The 15,937-nt window shown below is 46.9% G+C and overlaps 16 non-coding genes across 16 annotated transcripts; all 16 read right to left on the reverse strand.

Annotated features, from left to right (window-relative positions):
• Nucleotides 1-125: 125 nt before the first annotated feature.
• Nucleotides 126-197, reverse strand: trnap-ugg (transfer RNA proline (anticodon UGG)). The gene has a single exon. It is a non-coding gene; the product is annotated as a tRNA-Pro (tRNA).
• A 271-nt stretch (nt 198-468) lies between these two features.
• Nucleotides 469-540, reverse strand: trnap-ugg (transfer RNA proline (anticodon UGG)). The gene has a single exon. It is a non-coding gene; the product is annotated as a tRNA-Pro (tRNA).
• Nucleotides 541-2,287: 1,747 nt separating this feature from the next.
• On the reverse strand, nt 2,288-2,359 carry trnap-cgg (transfer RNA proline (anticodon CGG)). Its single transcript has one exon. It is a non-coding gene; the product is annotated as a tRNA-Pro (tRNA).
• Nucleotides 2,360-3,844: 1,485 nt separating this feature from the next.
• Nucleotides 3,845-3,916, reverse strand: trnap-ugg (transfer RNA proline (anticodon UGG)). Its single transcript has one exon. It is a non-coding gene; the product is annotated as a tRNA-Pro (tRNA).
• A 271-nt stretch (nt 3,917-4,187) lies between these two features.
• trnap-ugg (transfer RNA proline (anticodon UGG)) lies at nt 4,188-4,259 on the reverse strand. Its single transcript has one exon. It is a non-coding gene; the product is annotated as a tRNA-Pro (tRNA).
• Nucleotides 4,260-4,875: 616 nt separating this feature from the next.
• Nucleotides 4,876-4,947, reverse strand: trnap-agg (transfer RNA proline (anticodon AGG)). The gene has a single exon. It is a non-coding gene; the product is annotated as a tRNA-Pro (tRNA).
• Nucleotides 4,948-6,039: 1,092 nt separating this feature from the next.
• trnap-cgg (transfer RNA proline (anticodon CGG)) lies at nt 6,040-6,111 on the reverse strand. Its single transcript has one exon. It is a non-coding gene; the product is annotated as a tRNA-Pro (tRNA).
• Nucleotides 6,112-6,938: 827 nt separating this feature from the next.
• trnap-cgg (transfer RNA proline (anticodon CGG)) lies at nt 6,939-7,010 on the reverse strand. Its single transcript has one exon. It is a non-coding gene; the product is annotated as a tRNA-Pro (tRNA).
• A 1,485-nt stretch (nt 7,011-8,495) lies between these two features.
• On the reverse strand, nt 8,496-8,567 carry trnap-ugg (transfer RNA proline (anticodon UGG)). The gene has a single exon. It is a non-coding gene; the product is annotated as a tRNA-Pro (tRNA).
• A 271-nt stretch (nt 8,568-8,838) lies between these two features.
• trnap-ugg (transfer RNA proline (anticodon UGG)) lies at nt 8,839-8,910 on the reverse strand. Its single transcript has one exon. It is a non-coding gene; the product is annotated as a tRNA-Pro (tRNA).
• Nucleotides 8,911-10,341: 1,431 nt separating this feature from the next.
• On the reverse strand, nt 10,342-10,413 carry trnap-cgg (transfer RNA proline (anticodon CGG)). The gene has a single exon. It is a non-coding gene; the product is annotated as a tRNA-Pro (tRNA).
• An 827-nt stretch (nt 10,414-11,240) lies between these two features.
• trnap-cgg (transfer RNA proline (anticodon CGG)) lies at nt 11,241-11,312 on the reverse strand. Its single transcript has one exon. It is a non-coding gene; the product is annotated as a tRNA-Pro (tRNA).
• A 1,567-nt stretch (nt 11,313-12,879) lies between these two features.
• trnap-agg (transfer RNA proline (anticodon AGG)) lies at nt 12,880-12,951 on the reverse strand. Its single transcript has one exon. It is a non-coding gene; the product is annotated as a tRNA-Pro (tRNA).
• Nucleotides 12,952-13,222: 271 nt separating this feature from the next.
• trnap-ugg (transfer RNA proline (anticodon UGG)) lies at nt 13,223-13,294 on the reverse strand. Its single transcript has one exon. It is a non-coding gene; the product is annotated as a tRNA-Pro (tRNA).
• Nucleotides 13,295-13,672: 378 nt separating this feature from the next.
• Nucleotides 13,673-13,744, reverse strand: trnap-ugg (transfer RNA proline (anticodon UGG)). Its single transcript has one exon. It is a non-coding gene; the product is annotated as a tRNA-Pro (tRNA).
• A 588-nt stretch (nt 13,745-14,332) lies between these two features.
• trnap-cgg (transfer RNA proline (anticodon CGG)) lies at nt 14,333-14,404 on the reverse strand. The gene has a single exon. It is a non-coding gene; the product is annotated as a tRNA-Pro (tRNA).
• Between the last annotated feature and the right edge of the window lie 1,533 nt (nt 14,405-15,937).

Here is a 15,937-nt window from a genome sequence, read left to right on the forward strand (position 1 = left end):
ATGCTTAGACAAAAAGAAAAACTTCTGCAGCAAATCGCCCCGATCTACAATGGGTAAAGGACTGATTTGGGAATAGAACAGGAGCCCTCTTTGCCAGGTTACCTCCTTCTACAGCATACTGTAAAGGGCTCGTCCGGGATTTGAACCCTGGACCTCTCGCACCCAAAGCGAGAATCATACCCCTAGACCAACGAGCCATGTTGTAGTTGCTGCTTCGATTTATCGCCTTGTTGTCACAAAACATGCTTAGACAAAGGTTCCCTGCACCCTAAGCGAGATTCATACCACGAGACCAACGAGCCATGCTCTGGTTGCTGCTTTGATCGATTTGTTGTCACAAAACATGCTTAGACAAAAAGAGAAACTTCTGCAGCAAATCGCCCCGATCTACGATGGGTAAAGGACTGATTTGGGAATAGAACAGGAGCCCTCTTTGCCAGGTTACCTCCTTCTACAGCATATTGTAAAGGGCTCGTCCGGGATTTGAACCCGGGACCTCTCGCACCCAAAGCGAGAATCATACCCCTAGACCAACGAGCCATGTTGTAGTTGCTGCTTCGATTGATCGATTTGTTGCCACAAAACATGCTTAGACAAATAGAGAAACTTCCGCAGCAAATCACCCCGATCTTCGTTGGGTAAAGGACTGATTTGTGAATAGAACAGGAGACCTCTTTGCCATGTTACCTCCTTCACCAGCATACTGTAATGGGCTCGTCCGGGATTTGAACCCCGGACCTCTCGCACCCTAAGCGAGAATCATACCCCTAGACCAACAAGCCATGTTCTGGTTGCTGCTTTGATCAATTTGTTGTCACAAAACATGCTTAGACAAAGGCTCCCTGCACCCTAAGCGAGAATCATACCCCTAGACCAACAAGCCATGTTCTGGTTGCTGCTTTGATCGATTTGTTGTCACAAAACATGCTTAGACAAAGGCTCCCTGCACCCTAAGCGAGAATCATACCCCTAGACCAACGAGCCATGTTCTGGTTGCTGCTTTGATCGATTTGTTGTCACAAAACATGCTTGGACAAAAAGAGCTGGAGAAACTTCCGCAGCAAATCACGCCGATCTACGTTGGGTAAAGGACTGATTTGGGGATAGAACAGGAGCCCTCTTTGCCAGGTTACCTCTTTCAACAGCATACTGTAAGGGGCTCGTCCGGGATTTGAACCCGGGACCTCTCGCACCCAAAGCGAGAATCATACACCTAGACCAACGAGCCATGTTGTAGTTGCTGCTTCGATTGATCGCCTTGTTGTCACAAAACATGCTTAGACAAAGGCTCCCTGCACCCTAAGCGAGAATCATACCCCTAGACCAACGAGCCATGTTCTGGTTGCTGCTTTGATCGATTTTTTGTCACAAAACATGCTTAGACAAAAAGAGCTGGAGGAACTTCTGCAGCAAATCACCCCGATCTACGTTGGGTAAAGGACTGATCTGGGATTAGAACAGGAGCCCTCTTCACTAAATAACCTCCTTCAACAACCTACTGTAGTGGGCTCATCCGAGATCCCGCACCCTAAGCTAGAATCATACCCCTAGACCAACGAGCCATGTTCTAGTTGCTGCTTCGATTGATCGATTTGTTGTCACAAAACATGCTAAAACAAATAGAGAAACTTCTACAGCAAATCACCCCGATCTACGTTGGGTAAAGGAATGATTTGGGAATAGAACAGGTGCCCTCTTTGCCACATTACCTCCTTCAACAGTATACTGCAATGGGCTCGTACGGGATTTGTACCCCGGACCTCTCGCACCTTAAGCGAGAACCATACCCCTAGACCAACAAGCCATGCTCTGGTTGCTGCTTTGATAGATTTGTTGTAACCAAACATGCTTAGACAAAGGCTCCCTGCAGCCTAAGCGAGAATCATACCCCTTGACCAACGAGCAATGTTATAGTTGCTGCTTCGATTGATCGATTTGTTGTAACAAAACATGCTTAGACAAAGGCTCCCTGCACCCAAAGCGAGAATCATACCCCTTGACCAACGAGCCATGTTCTAGTTGCTGCTTCGATTGATCGATTTGTTGTCACCAAACATGCTTAAACAAAGGCTCCCTGCACCCTAAGCGAGAATCATACCACGAGACCAACGAGCAATGTATTGGTTGCTGCTTTGATCGATTTGTTGTCACAAAACATGCGTAAACAAAAAGAGCTGGAAAAACTTCACAAGCAAATCACCCCAATCTACGTTGGGTAAAGGACTGATCTGGGATTAGAACAGGAGCCCTCTTCGCCAAGTAACCTCCTTTAACAACAGACTGTAAAGGGCTCGTCCGGGATTCGAACCCGGGACCTCTCGCACCCGAAGCGAGAATCATACCCCTAGACCAACGAGCCATGCTCTGGTTGCTGCTTTGATCGATTTGTTGTCACAAAACATGCTTAGACAAAGGCTCCCTGCACCCTAAGCGAGAATCATACCCCTAGACCAACGAGCCATGTTCTGGTTGCTGCTTTGATCGATTTTTTGTCACAAAACATGCTTAGACAAAAAGAGAAACATCCGCAGCAAATCACGCCGAGCTACACTGGGTAAAGTACTGATCTGGGATTAGAACAGGAGCCCTCTTCACTAAATAACCTTTTTCAACAACCAACTGAAATGGGCTCATCCGAGATCCCGCACCCTAAGCTAGAATCATGTTCTACCAACGAGCCATGTTCTGGTTGCTGCTTTCATCGATTTGTTGTCACAAAACATGCTTAGACAAAGGCTCCCTGCACCCTAAGCGAGAATCATACCACGAGACCAACGAGCCATGTTCTGGTTGCTGCTTTCATCGATTTGTTGTCACAAAACATGCTTAAACAAAGGCTCCCTGCACCCTAAGCGAGAATCATACCACGAGACCAACGAGCAATGTATTGGTTGCTGCTTTGATCGATTTGTTGTCACAAAACATGCGTAAACAAAAAGAGCTGGAAAGACTTCTGCAGCAAATCACCCCAATCTACGTTGGGTAAAGGACTGATCTGGGATTAGAACAGGAACCCTCTTCACCAAGTAACCTCCTTCAACAACATACTGTAAAGGGCTCGTCCGGGATTTGAACCCTAGACCTCTCGCACCCGAAGCGAGAATCATACCCCTAGACCATCGAGCCATGCTCTGGTTGCTGCTTTGATCGATTTGTTGTCACAAAACATGCTTAAACAAAGGCTCCCTGCACCCGAAGCGAGAATCATACCCCTAGACCAACGAGCCATGCCCTGGTTGCTGCTTTGATCGATTTGTTGTCACAAAACATGCTTAGACAAAGGCTCCCTGCACCCAAAGCGAGAATCATACACCTTGACCAACGAGCCATGTTCTAGTTGCTGCTTCGATTGATCGATTTGTTGTCACAAAACATGCTTGGACAAAAAGAGCTGGAGAAACCTCCGCAGCAAATCACGCCGATCTACGTTGGGTAAAGGACTGATTTGGGGATAGAACAGGAGCCCTCTTTGCCAGGTTACCTCTTTCAACAGCATACTGTAAGGGGCTAGTCCAGGATTTGAACCCGGGACCTCTCGCACCCTAAGCGAGAATCATACCCCTAGACCAACGAGCCACTTTCTAGTTGTTTCTTCGATTGATCGATTTGTTGTCACAAAACATGCAACAAAGGCTCCCTGCACCCTAAGCGAGAATCATACCCCTAGACCAACGAGCCATGTTCTGGTTGCTGCTTTGATCGATTTGTTGTCACAAAACATGCTTAGACAAAAAGAAAAACTTCTGCAGCAAATCGCCCCGATCTACAATGGGTAAAGGACTGATTTGGGAATAGAACAGGAGCCCTCTTTGCCAGGTTACCTCCTTCTACAGCATACTGTAAAGGGCTCGTCCGGGATTTGAACCCTGGACCTCTCGCACCCAAAGCGAGAATCATACCCCTAGACCAACGAGCCATGTTGTAGTTGCTGCTTCGATTTATCGCCTTGTTGTCACAAAACATGCTTAGACAAAGGTTCCCTGCACCCTAAGCGAGATTCATACCACGAGACCAACGAGCCATGCTCTGGTTGCTGCTTTGATCGATTTGTTGTCACAAAACATGCTTAGACAAAAAGAGAAACTTCTGCACCAAATCGCCCCGATCTACGATGGGTAAAGGACTGATTTGGGAATAGAACAGGAGCCCTCTTTGCCAGGTTACCTCCTTCTACAGCATATTGTAAAGGGCTCGTCCGGGATTTGAACCCGGGACCTCTCGCACCCAAAGCGAGAATCATACCCCTAGACCAACGAGCCATGTTGTAGTTGCTGCTTCGATTGATCGATTTGTTGCCACAAAACATGCTTAGACAAATAGAGAAACTTCCGCAGCAAATCACCCCGATCTTCGTTGGGTAAAGGACTGATTTGTGAATAGAACAGGAGACCTCTTTGCCATGTTACCTCCTTCACCAGCATACTGTAATGGGCTCGTCCGGGATTTGAACCCCGGACCTCTCGCACCCTAAGCGAGAATCATGCCCCTAGACCAACAAGCCATGTTCTGGTTGCTGCTTTGATCAATTTGTTGTCACAAAACATGCTTAGACAAAGGCTCCCTGCACCCTAAGCGAGAATCATACCCCTAGACCAACAAGCCATGTTCTGGTTGCTGCTTTGATCGATTTGTTGTCACAAAACATGCTTAGACAAAGGCTCCCTGCACCCTAAGCGAGAATCATACCCCTAGACCAACGAGCCATGTTCTGGTTGCTGCTTTGATCGATTTGTTGTCACAAAACATGCTTGGACAAAAAGAGCTGGAGAAACTTCCGCAGCAAATCACGCCGATCTACGTTGGGTAAAGGACTGATTTGGGGATAGAACAGGAGCCCTCTTTGCCAGGTTACCTCTTTCAACAGCATACTGTAAGGGGCTCGTCCGGGATTTGAACCCGGGACCTCTCGCACCCTAAGCGAGAATCATACCCCTAGACCAACGAGCCACTTTCTAGTTGTTTCTTCGATTGATCGATTTGTTGTCACAAAACATGCTTACACAAAGGCTCCCTGCACCCTAAGCGAGATTCATACCCCTAGACCAACGAGCCATGTTCTGGTTGCTGCTTTGATCGATTTTTTGTCACAAAACATGCTTAGACAAAAAGAGCTGGAGGAACTTCTGCAGCAAATCACCCCGATCTACGTTGGGTAAAGGACTGATCTGGGATTAGAACAGGAGCCCTCTTCACTAAATAACCTCCTTCAACAACCTACTGTAGTGGGCTCATCCGAGATCCCGCACCCTAAGCTAGAATCATACCCCTAGACCAACGAGCCATGTTCTAGTTGCTGCTTCGATTGATCGATTTGTTGTCACAAAACATGCTAAAACAAATAGAGAAACTTCTACAGCAAATCACCCCGATCTACGTTGGGTAAAGGAATGATTTGGGAATAGAACAGGTGCCCTCTTTGCCACATTACCTCCTTCAACAGTATACTGCAATGGGCTCGTACGGGATTTGTACCCCGGACCTCTCGCACCTTAAGCGAGAATCATACCCCTAGACCAACGAGCCATGCTCTGGTTGCTGCTTTGATAGATTTGTTGTAACCAAACATGCTTAGACAAAAAGAGAAATTTCCAAAGCAAATCACGCCGATCTACATTGGGTAAAGGACTGATTTGGGAATAGAACAGGTGCCCTCTTTGCCAGGTTACCTCTTTCAACAGCATACTGTAACGGTCTCGTCCGGGATTTGAACCCAGGACCTCTCTCGCACCGTAAGCAAGAATCATACCCCTAGACCAACAAGCCATGTTCTAATTGCTGCTTCGATTGATCGATATGTTGTCACATAACATGCTTAGACAAAGGCTCCCTGCACCCTAAGCGAGAATCATACCACGAGACCAACGAGCCATGTTCTGGTTGCTGCTTTGATTAAGTTGTTGTAAAAAAAATGCGTAGACAAAAAGAGCTGGAGAAACTTCTGCAGCAAATCACCCCGATCTACATTGGGTAAAATACTGATATGGGAATAGAACAGGAGCCCTCTTCACCAAGTAACCTCCTTCAACAACATACTGTAAAGGGCTCGTCCGGGATTCGAACCCGGGACCTCTCGCACCCGAAGCGAGAATCATACCCCTAGACCAACGAGCCATGCTCTGGTTGCTGCTTTGATCGATTTGTTGTCACAAAACATGCTTAGATAAAGGCTCCCTGCACCCAAAGCGAGAATCATACACCTTGACCAACGAGCCATGTTCTAGTTGCTGCTTCGATTGATCGATTTGTTGTCACAAAACATGCTAAGACAAATAGAGAAACTCCTACAGCAAATCACCCCGATCTACGTTGGGTAAAGGACTGATTTGGGAATAGAACAGGAGCCCTCTTTGCCATGTTACCTCCTTCAACAGCATACTGTAATGGGCTCGTCCGGGATTTGAACCCAGGACCTCTGGCACCCTAAGCGAGAATCATACCCCTAGACCAACGAGCCATGTTTTGGTTGCTGCTTTGATTGATTTGTTGTCAAAAAAAAATGCTTAGACAAAGGCTCCCTGCAGCCTAAGCGAGAATCATACCCCTTGACCAACGAGCAATGTTATAGTTGCTGCTTCGATTGATCGATTTGTTGTAACAAAACATGCTTAGACAAAGGCTCCCTGCACCCAAAGCGAGAATCATACCCCTTGACCAACGAGCCATGTTCTAGTTGCTGCTTCGATTGATCGATTTGTTGTCACAAAACATGCTTAAACAAAGGCTCCCTGCACCCTAAGCGAGAATCATACCACGAGACCAACGAGCAATGTATTGGTTGCTGCTTTGATCGATTTGTTGTCACAAAACATGCGTAAACAAAAAGAGCTGGAAAAACTTCACAAGCAAATCACCCCAATCTACGTTGGGTAAAGGACTGATCTGGGATTAGAACAGGAGCCCTCTTCGCCAAGTAACCTCCTTTAACAACATACTGTAAAGGGCTCGTCCGGGATTCGAACCCGGGACCTCTCGCACCCGAAGCGAGAATCATACCCCTAGACCAACGAGCCATGCTCTGGTTGCTGCTTTGATCGATTTGTTGTCACAAAACATGCTTAGACAAAGGCTCCCTGCACCCTAAGCGAGAATCATACCCCTAGACCAACGAGCCATGTTCTGGTTGCTGCTTTGATCGATTTTTTGTCACAAAACATGCTTGGACAAAAAGAGAAACATCCGCAGCAAATCACGCCGAGCTACACTGGGTAAAGTACTGATCTGGGATTAGAACAGGAGCCCTCTTCACTAAATAACCTCCTTCAACAACCAACTGAAATGGGCTCATCCGAGATCCCGCACCCTAAGCTAGAATCATGTTCTACCAACGAGCCATGTTCTGGTTGCTGCTTTCATCGATTTGTTGTCACAAAACATGCTTAGACAAAGGCTCCCTGCACCCTAAGCGAGAATCATACCACGAGACCAACGAGCCATGTTCTGGTTGCTGCTTTCATCGATTTGTTGTCACAAAACATGCTTAAACAAAGGCTCCCTGCACCCTAAGCGAGAATCATACCACGAGACCAACGAGCAATGTATTGGTTGCTGCTTTGATCGATTTGTTGTCACAAAACATGCGTAAACAAAAAGAGCTGGAAAGACTTCTGCAGCAAATCACCCCAATCTACGTTGGGTAAAGGACTGATCTGGGATTAGAACAGGAACCCTCTTCACCAAGTAACCTCCTTCAACAACATACTGTAAAGGGCTCGTCCGGGATTTGAACCCTAGACCTCTCGCACCCGAAGCGAGAATCATACCCCTAGACCATCGAGCCATGCTCTGGTTGCTGCTTTGATCGATTTGTTGTCACAAAACATGCTTAAACAAAGGCTCCCTGCACCCGAAGCGAGAATCATACCCCTAGACCAACGAGCCATGCCCTGGTTGCTGCTTTGATCGATTTGTTGTCACAAAACATGCTTAGACAAAGGCTCCCTGCACCCAAAGCGAGAATCATACACCTTGACCAACGAGCCATGTTCTAGTTGCTGCTTCGATTGATCGATTTGTTGTCACAAAACATGCTTGGACAAAAAGAGCTGGAGAAACCTCCGCAGCAAATCACGCCGATCTACGTTGGGTAAAGGACTGATTTGGGGATAGAACAGGAGCCCTCTTTGCCAGGTTACCTCTTTCAACAGCATACTGTAAGGGGCTAGTCCAGGATTTGAACCCGGGACCTCTCGCACCCTAAGCGAGAATCATACCCCTAGACCAACGAGCCACTTTCTAGTTGTTTCTTCGATTGATCGATTTGTTGTCACAAAACATGCAACAAAGGCTCCCTGCACCCTAAGCGAGAATCATACCCCTAGACCAACGAGCCATGTTCTGGTTGCTGCTTTGATCGATTTGTTGTCACAAAACATGCTTAGACAAAAAGAAAAACTTCTGCAGCAAATCGCCCCGATCTACAATGGGTAAAGGACTGATTTGGGAATAGAACAAGAGCCCTCTTTGCCAGGTTACCTCCTTCTACAGCATACTGTAAAGGGCTCGTCCGGGATTTGAACCCTGGACCTCTCGCACCCAAAGCGAGAATCATACCCCTAGACCAACGAGCCATGTTGTAGTTGCTGCTTCGATTTATCGCCTTGTTGTCACAAAACATGCTTAGACAAAGGTTCCCTGCACCCTAAGCGAGATTCATACCACGAGACCAACGAGCCATGCTCTGGTTGCTGCTTTGATCGATTTGTTGTCACAAAACATGCTTAGACAAAAAGAGAAACTTCTGCAGCAAATCGCCCCGATCTACGATGGGTAAAGGACTGATTTGGGAATAGAACAGGAGCCCTCTTTGCCAGGTTACCTCCTTCTACAGCATATTGTAAAGGGCTCGTCCGGGATTTGAACCCGGGACCTCTCGCACCCAAAGCGAGAATCATACCCCTAGACCAACGAGCCATGTTGTAGTTGCTGCTTCGATTGATCGATTTGTTGCCACAAAACATGCTTAGACAAATAGAGAAACTTCCGCAGCAAATCACCCCGATCTTCGTTGGGTAAAGGACTGATTTGTGAATAGAACAGGAGACCTCTTTGCCATGTTACCTCCTTCACCAGCATACTGTAATGGGCTCGTCCGGGATTTGAACCCCGGACCTCTCGCACCCTAAGCGAGAATCATACCCCTACACCAACAAGCCATGTTCTGGTTGTTGCTTTGATCAATTTGTTGTCACAAAACATGCTTAGACAAAGGCTCCCTGCACCCTAAGCGAGAATCATACCCCTAGACCAACAAGCCATGTTCTGGTTGCTGCTTTGATCGATTTGTTGTCACAAAACATGCTTAGACAAAGGCTCCCTGCACCCTAAGCGAGAATCATACCCCTAGACCAACGAGCCATGTTCTGGTTGCTGCTTTGATCGATTTTTTGTCACAAAACATGCTTAGACAAAAAGAGCTGGAGGAACTTCTGCAGCAAATCACCCCGATCTACGTTGGGTAAAGGACTGATCTGGGATTAGAACAGGAGCCCTCTTCACTAAATAACCTCCTTCAACAACCTACTGTAGTGGGCTCATCCGAGATCCCGCACCCTAAGCTAGAATCATACCCCTAGACCAACGAGCCATGTTCTAGTTGCTGCTTCGATTGATCGATTTGTTGTCACAAAACATGCTAAAACAAATAGAGAAACTTCTACAGCAAATCACCCCGATCTACGTTGGGTAAAGGAATGATTTGGGAATAGAACAGGTGCCCTCTTTGCCACATTACCTCCTTCAACAGTATACTGCAATGGGCTCGCACGGGATTTGTACCCCGGACCTCTCGCACCTTAAGCGAGAATCATACCCCTAGACCAACGAGCCATGCTCTGGTTGCTGCTTTGATAGATTTGTTGTAACCAAACATGCTTAGACAAAAAGAGAAATTTCCAAAGCAAATCACGCCGATCTACATTGGGTAAAGGACTGATTTGGGAATAGAACAGGTGCCCTCTTTGCCAGGTTACCTCTTTCAACAGCATACTGTAACGGTCTCGTCCAGGATTTGAACCCAGGACCTCTCTCGCACCGTAAGCAAGAATCATACCCCTAGACCAACAAGCCATGTTCTAATTGCTGCTTTGATTGATCGATATGTTGTCACATAACATGCTTAGACAAAGGCTCCCTGCACCCTAAGCGAGAATCATACCACGAGACCAACGAGCCATGTTCTGGTTGCTGCTTTGATTAAGTTGTTGTAAAAAAAATGCGTAGACAAAAAGAGCTGGAGAAACTTCTGCAGCAAATCACCCCGATCTACATTGGGTAAAATACTGATATGGGAATAGAACAGGAGCCCTCTTCACCAAGTAACCTCCTTCAACAACATACTGTAAAGGGCTCGTCCGGGATTCGAACCCGGGACCTCTCGCACCCGAAGCGAGAATCATACCCCTAGACCAACGAGCCATGCTCTGGTTGCTGCTTTGATCGATTTGTTGTCACAAAACATGCTTAGATAAAGGCTCCCTGCACCCAAAGCGAGAATCATACACCTTGACCAACGAGCCATGTTCTAGTTGCTGCTTCGATTGATCGATTTGTTGTCACAAAACATGCTAAGACAAATAGAGAAACTCCTACAGCAAATCACCCCGATCTACGTTGGGTAAAGGACTGATTTGGGAATAGAACAGGAGCCCTCTTTGCCATGTTACCTCCTTCAACAGCATACTGTAATGGGCTCGTCCGGGATTTGAACCCAGGACCTCTGGCACCCTAAGCGAGAATCATACCCCTAGACCAACGAGCCATGTTTTGGTTGCTGCTTTGATTGATTTGTTGTCAAAAAAAAATGCTTAGACAAAGGCTCCCTGCAGCCTAAGCGAGAATCATACCCCTTGACCAACGAGCAATGTTATAGTTGCTGCTTCGATTGATCGATTTGTTGTAACAAAACATGCTTAGACAAAGGCTCCCTGCACCCAAAGCGAGAATCATACCCCTTGACCAACGAGCCATGTTCTAGTTGCTGCTTCGATTGATCGATTTGTTGTCACAAAACATGCTTAAACAAAGGCTCCCTGCACCCTAAGCGAGAATCATACCACGAGACCAACGAGCAATGTATTGGTTGCTGCTTTGATCGATTTGTTGTCACAAAACATGCGTAAACAAAAAGAGCTGGAAAAACTTCACAAGCAAATCACCCCAATCTACGTTGGGTAAAGGACTGATCTGGGATTAGAACAGGAGCCCTCTTCGCCAAGTAACCTCCTTTAACAACATACTGTAAAGGGCTCGTCCGGGATTCGAACCCGGGACCTCTCGCACCCGAAGCGAGAATCATACCCCTAGACCAACGAGCCATGCTCTGGTTGCTGCTTTGATCGATTTGTTGTCACAAAACATGCTTAGACAAAGGCTCCCTGCACCCTAAGCGAGAATCATACCCCTAGACCAACGAGCCATGTTCTGGTTGCTGCTTTGATCGATTTTTTGTCACAAAACATGCTTAGACAAAAAGAGAAACATCCGCAGCAAATCACGCCGAGCTACACTGGGTAAAGTACTGATCTGGGATTAGAACAGGAGCCCTCTTCACTAAATAACCTCCTTCAACAACCAACTGAAATGGGCTCATCCGAGATCCCGCACCCTAAGCTAGAATCATGTTCTACCAACGAGCCATGTTCTGGTTGCTGCTTTCATCGATTTGTTGTCACAAAACATGCTTAGACAAAGGCTCCCTGCACCCTAAGCGAGAATCATACCACGAGACCAACGAGCCATGTTCTGGTTGCTGCTTTCATCGATTTGTTGTCACAAAACATGCTTAAACAAAGGCTCCCTGCACCCTAAGCGAGAATCATACCACGAGACCAACGAGCAATGTATTGGTTGCTGCTTTGATCGATTTGTTGTCACAAAACATGCGTAAACAAAAAGAGCTGGAAAGACTTCTGCAGCAAATCACCCCAATCTACGTTGGGTAAAGGACTGATCTGGGATTAGAACAGGAACCCTCTTCACCAAGTAACCTCCTTCAACAACATACTGTAAAGGGCTCGTCCGGGATTTGAACCCTAGACCTCTCGCACCCGAAGCGCGAATCATACCCCTAGACCATCGAGCCATGCTCTGGTTGCTGCTTTGATCGATTTGTTGTCACAAAACATGCTTAAACAAAGGCTCCCTGCACCCGAAGCGAGAATCATACCCCTAGACCAACGAGCCATGCCCTGGTTGCTGCTTTGATCGATTTGTTGTCACAAAACATGCTTAGACAAAGGCTCCCTGCACCCAAAGCGAGAATCATACACCTTGACCAACGAGCCATGTTCTAGTTGCTGCTTCGATTGATCGATTTGTTGTCACAAAACATGCTTACACAAAGGCTTCCTGCACCCTAAGCAAAAATCATACCACGAGACCAACGAGCCATGTTCTGGTTGCTGCTTTGATCGATTTTTTGTCACAAAACATGCTTAGACAAAAAGAGAAACATCCGCAGCAAATCACGCCGAGCTACACTGGGTAAAGTACTGATCTGGGATTAGAACAGGAGCCCTCTTCACTAAATAACCTCCTTCAACAACCAACTGAAATGGGCTCATCCGAGATCCCGCACCCTAAGCTGGAATCATGTTCTACCAACGAGCCATGTTCTGGTTGCTGCTTTCATCGATTTGTTGTCACAAAACATGCTTAAACAAAAGCTCCCTGCACCCTAAGCGAGAATCATACCACGAGACCAATGAGCCATGTTCTGGTTGCTGCTTTGATCGATTTGTTGTCAGAAAAAATGCTTAGACAAAAAGAGCTGGAGGAACTTCTGCAGCAAATCACCCCGATCTACGTTGGGTAAAGGACTGATTTGGGAATAGAACAGGAGCCTTCTTTGACAGGTTACCTCCTTCTACAGCATACTATAATGGGCTCGTCCGGGATTTGAACCCGGGACCTCTCGCACCCTAAGCGAGAATCATACCCCTAGACCAACGAGCCACTTTCTAGTTGTTTCTTCGATTGATCGATTTGTTGTCACAAAACATGCTTAGACAAAGGTTCACTGCACCCTAAGCGAGATTCATACCACGAGACCAACGAGCCATGCTCTGGTTGCTGCTTTGATCGATTTGTTGTCACAAAACATGCTTAGACAAAAAGAAAAACTTCTGCAGCAAATCGCCCCGATCTACGATGGGTAAAGGACTGATTTGGGAATAGAACAGGAGCCCTCTTTGCCAGGTTACCTCCTTCTACAGCATACTGTAAAGGGCTCGTCCGGGATTTGAACCCGGGACCTCTCGCACCCAAAGCGAGAATCATACCCCTAGACCAACGAGCCATGTTGTAGTTGCTGCTTCGATTCATCGCCTTGTTGTCACAAAACATGCTTAGACAAAGGCTCCCTGCACCCTAAGCGAGAATCATACCCCTAGACCAACAAGCCATGTTCTGGTTGCTGCTTTGATCGATTTGTTGTCACAAAACATGCTTAGACAAAGGCTCCCTGCACCCTAAGCGAGAATCATACCCCTAGACCAACGAGCCATGTTCTGGTTGCTGCTTTGATCGATTTGTTGTCACAAAACATGCTTGGACAAAAAGAGCTGGAGAAATTTCCGCAGCAATTCACGTCGATCTACGTTGGGTAAAGGACTGATTTGGGGATAGAACAGGAGCCCTCTTTGCCAGGCAACCTCTTTCAACAGCATACTGTAAGGGGCTCGTCCGGGATTTGAACCCGGGACCTCTCGCACCCAAAGCGAGAATCATACCCCTAGACCAACGAGCCATGTTGTAGTTGCTGCTTCGATTGATCGCCTTGTTGTCACAAAACATCCTTAGACAAAGGCTCCCTGCACCCTAAGCGAGAATCATACCCCTAGACCAACAAGCCATGTTCTGGTTGCTGCTTTGATCGATTTGTTGTCACAAAACATGCTTAGACAAAGGCTCCCTGCAGCCTAAGCGAGAATCATACCCCTTGACCAACGAGCAATGTTATAGTTGCTGCTTCGATTGATCGATTTGTTGTAACAAAACATGCTTAGACAAAGGCTCCCTGCACCCAAAGCGAGAATCATACCCCTTGACCAACGAGCCATGTTCTAGTTGCTGCTTCGATTGATCGATTTGTTGTCACAAAACATGCTTAAACAAAGGCTCCCTGCACCCTAAGCGAGAATCATACCACGAGACGAACGAGCAATGTATTGGTTGCTGCTTTGATCGATTTGTTGTCACAAAACATGCGTAAACAAAAAGAGCTGGAAAAACTTCACAAGCAAATCACCCCAATCTACGTTGGGTAAAGGACTGATCTGGGATTAGAACAGGAGCCCTCTTCGCCAAGTAACCTCCTTTAACAACATATTGTAAAGGGCTCGTCCGGGATTCGAACCCGGGACCTCTCGCACCCGAAGCGAGAATCATACCCCTAGACCAACGAGCCATGCTCTGGTTGCTGCTTTGATCGATTTGTTGTCACAAAACATGCTTAGACAAAGGCTCCCTGCACCCTAAGCGAGAATCATACCCCTAGACCAACGAGCCATGTTCTGGTTGCTGCTTTGATCGATTTTTTGTCACAAAACATGCTTGGACAAAAAGAGAAACATCCGCAGCAAATCACGCCGAGCTACACTGGGTAAAGTACTGATCTGGGATTAGAACAGGAGCCCTCTTCACTAAATAACCTCCTTCAACAACCAACTGAAATGGGCTCATCCGAGATCCCGCACCCTAAGCTAGAATCATGTTCTACCAACGAGCCATGTTCTGGTTGCTGCTTTCATCGATTTGTTGTCACAAAACATGCTTAGACAAAGGCTCCCTGCACCCTAAGCGAGAATCATACCACGAGACCAACGAGCCATGTTCTGGTTGCTGCTTTCATCGATTTGTTGTCACAAAACATGCTTAAACAAAGGCTCCCTGCACCCTAAGCGAGAATCATACCACGAGACCAACGAGCAATGTATTGGTTGCTGCTTTGATCGATTTGTTGTCACAAAACATGCGTAAACAAAAAGAGCTGGAAAGACTTCTGCAGCAAATCACCCCAATCTACGTTGGGTAAAGGACTGATCTGGGATTAGAACAGGAACCCTCTTCACCAAGTAACCTCCTTCAACAACATACTGTAAAGGGCTCGTCCGGGATTTGAACCCTAGACCTCTCGCACCCGAAGCGAGAATCATACCCCTAGACCATCGAGCCATGCTCTGGTTGCTGCTTTGATCGATTTGTTGTCACAAAACATGCTTAAACAAAGGCTCCCTGCACCCGAAGCGAGAATCATACCCCTAGACCAACGAGCCATGCCCTGGTTGCTGCTTTGATCGATTTGTTGTCACAAAACATGCTTAGACAAAGGCTCCCTGCACCCAAAGCGAGAATCATACACCTTGACCAACGAGCCATGTTCTAGTTGCTGCTTCGATTGATCGATTTGTTGTCACAAAACATGCTTGGACAAAAAGAGCTGGAGAAACCTCCGCAGCAAATCACGCCGATCTACGTTGGGTAAAGGACTGATTTGGGGATAGAACAGGAGCCCTCTTTGCCAGGTTACCTCTTTCAACAGCATACTGTAAGGGGCTAGTCCAGGATTTGAACCCGGGACCTCTCGCACCCTAAGCGAGAATCATACCCCTAGACCAACGAGCCACTTTCTAGTTGTTTCTTCGATTGATCGATTTGTTGTCACAAAACATGCAACAAAGGCTCCCTGCACCCTAAGCGAGAATCATAACCCTAGACCAACGAGCCATGTTCTGGTTGCTGCTTTGATCGATTTGTTGTCACAAAACATGCTTAGACAAAAAGAAAAACTTCTGCAGCAAATCGCCCCGATCTACAATGGGTAAAGGACTGATTTGGGAATAGAACAGGAGGCCTCTTTGCCAGGTTACCTCCTTCTACAGCATACTGTAAAGTGCTCGTCCGGGATTTGAACCCGGGACCTCTCGCACCCAAAGCAAGA

The sequence above is a fragment of the Osmerus mordax genome, chromosome 25 (assembly GCF_038355195.1).
Source record: "Osmerus mordax isolate fOsmMor3 chromosome 25, fOsmMor3.pri, whole genome shotgun sequence".
In the NCBI taxonomy this organism is placed as follows: Eukaryota; Metazoa; Chordata; class Actinopteri; order Osmeriformes; family Osmeridae; genus Osmerus; species Osmerus mordax.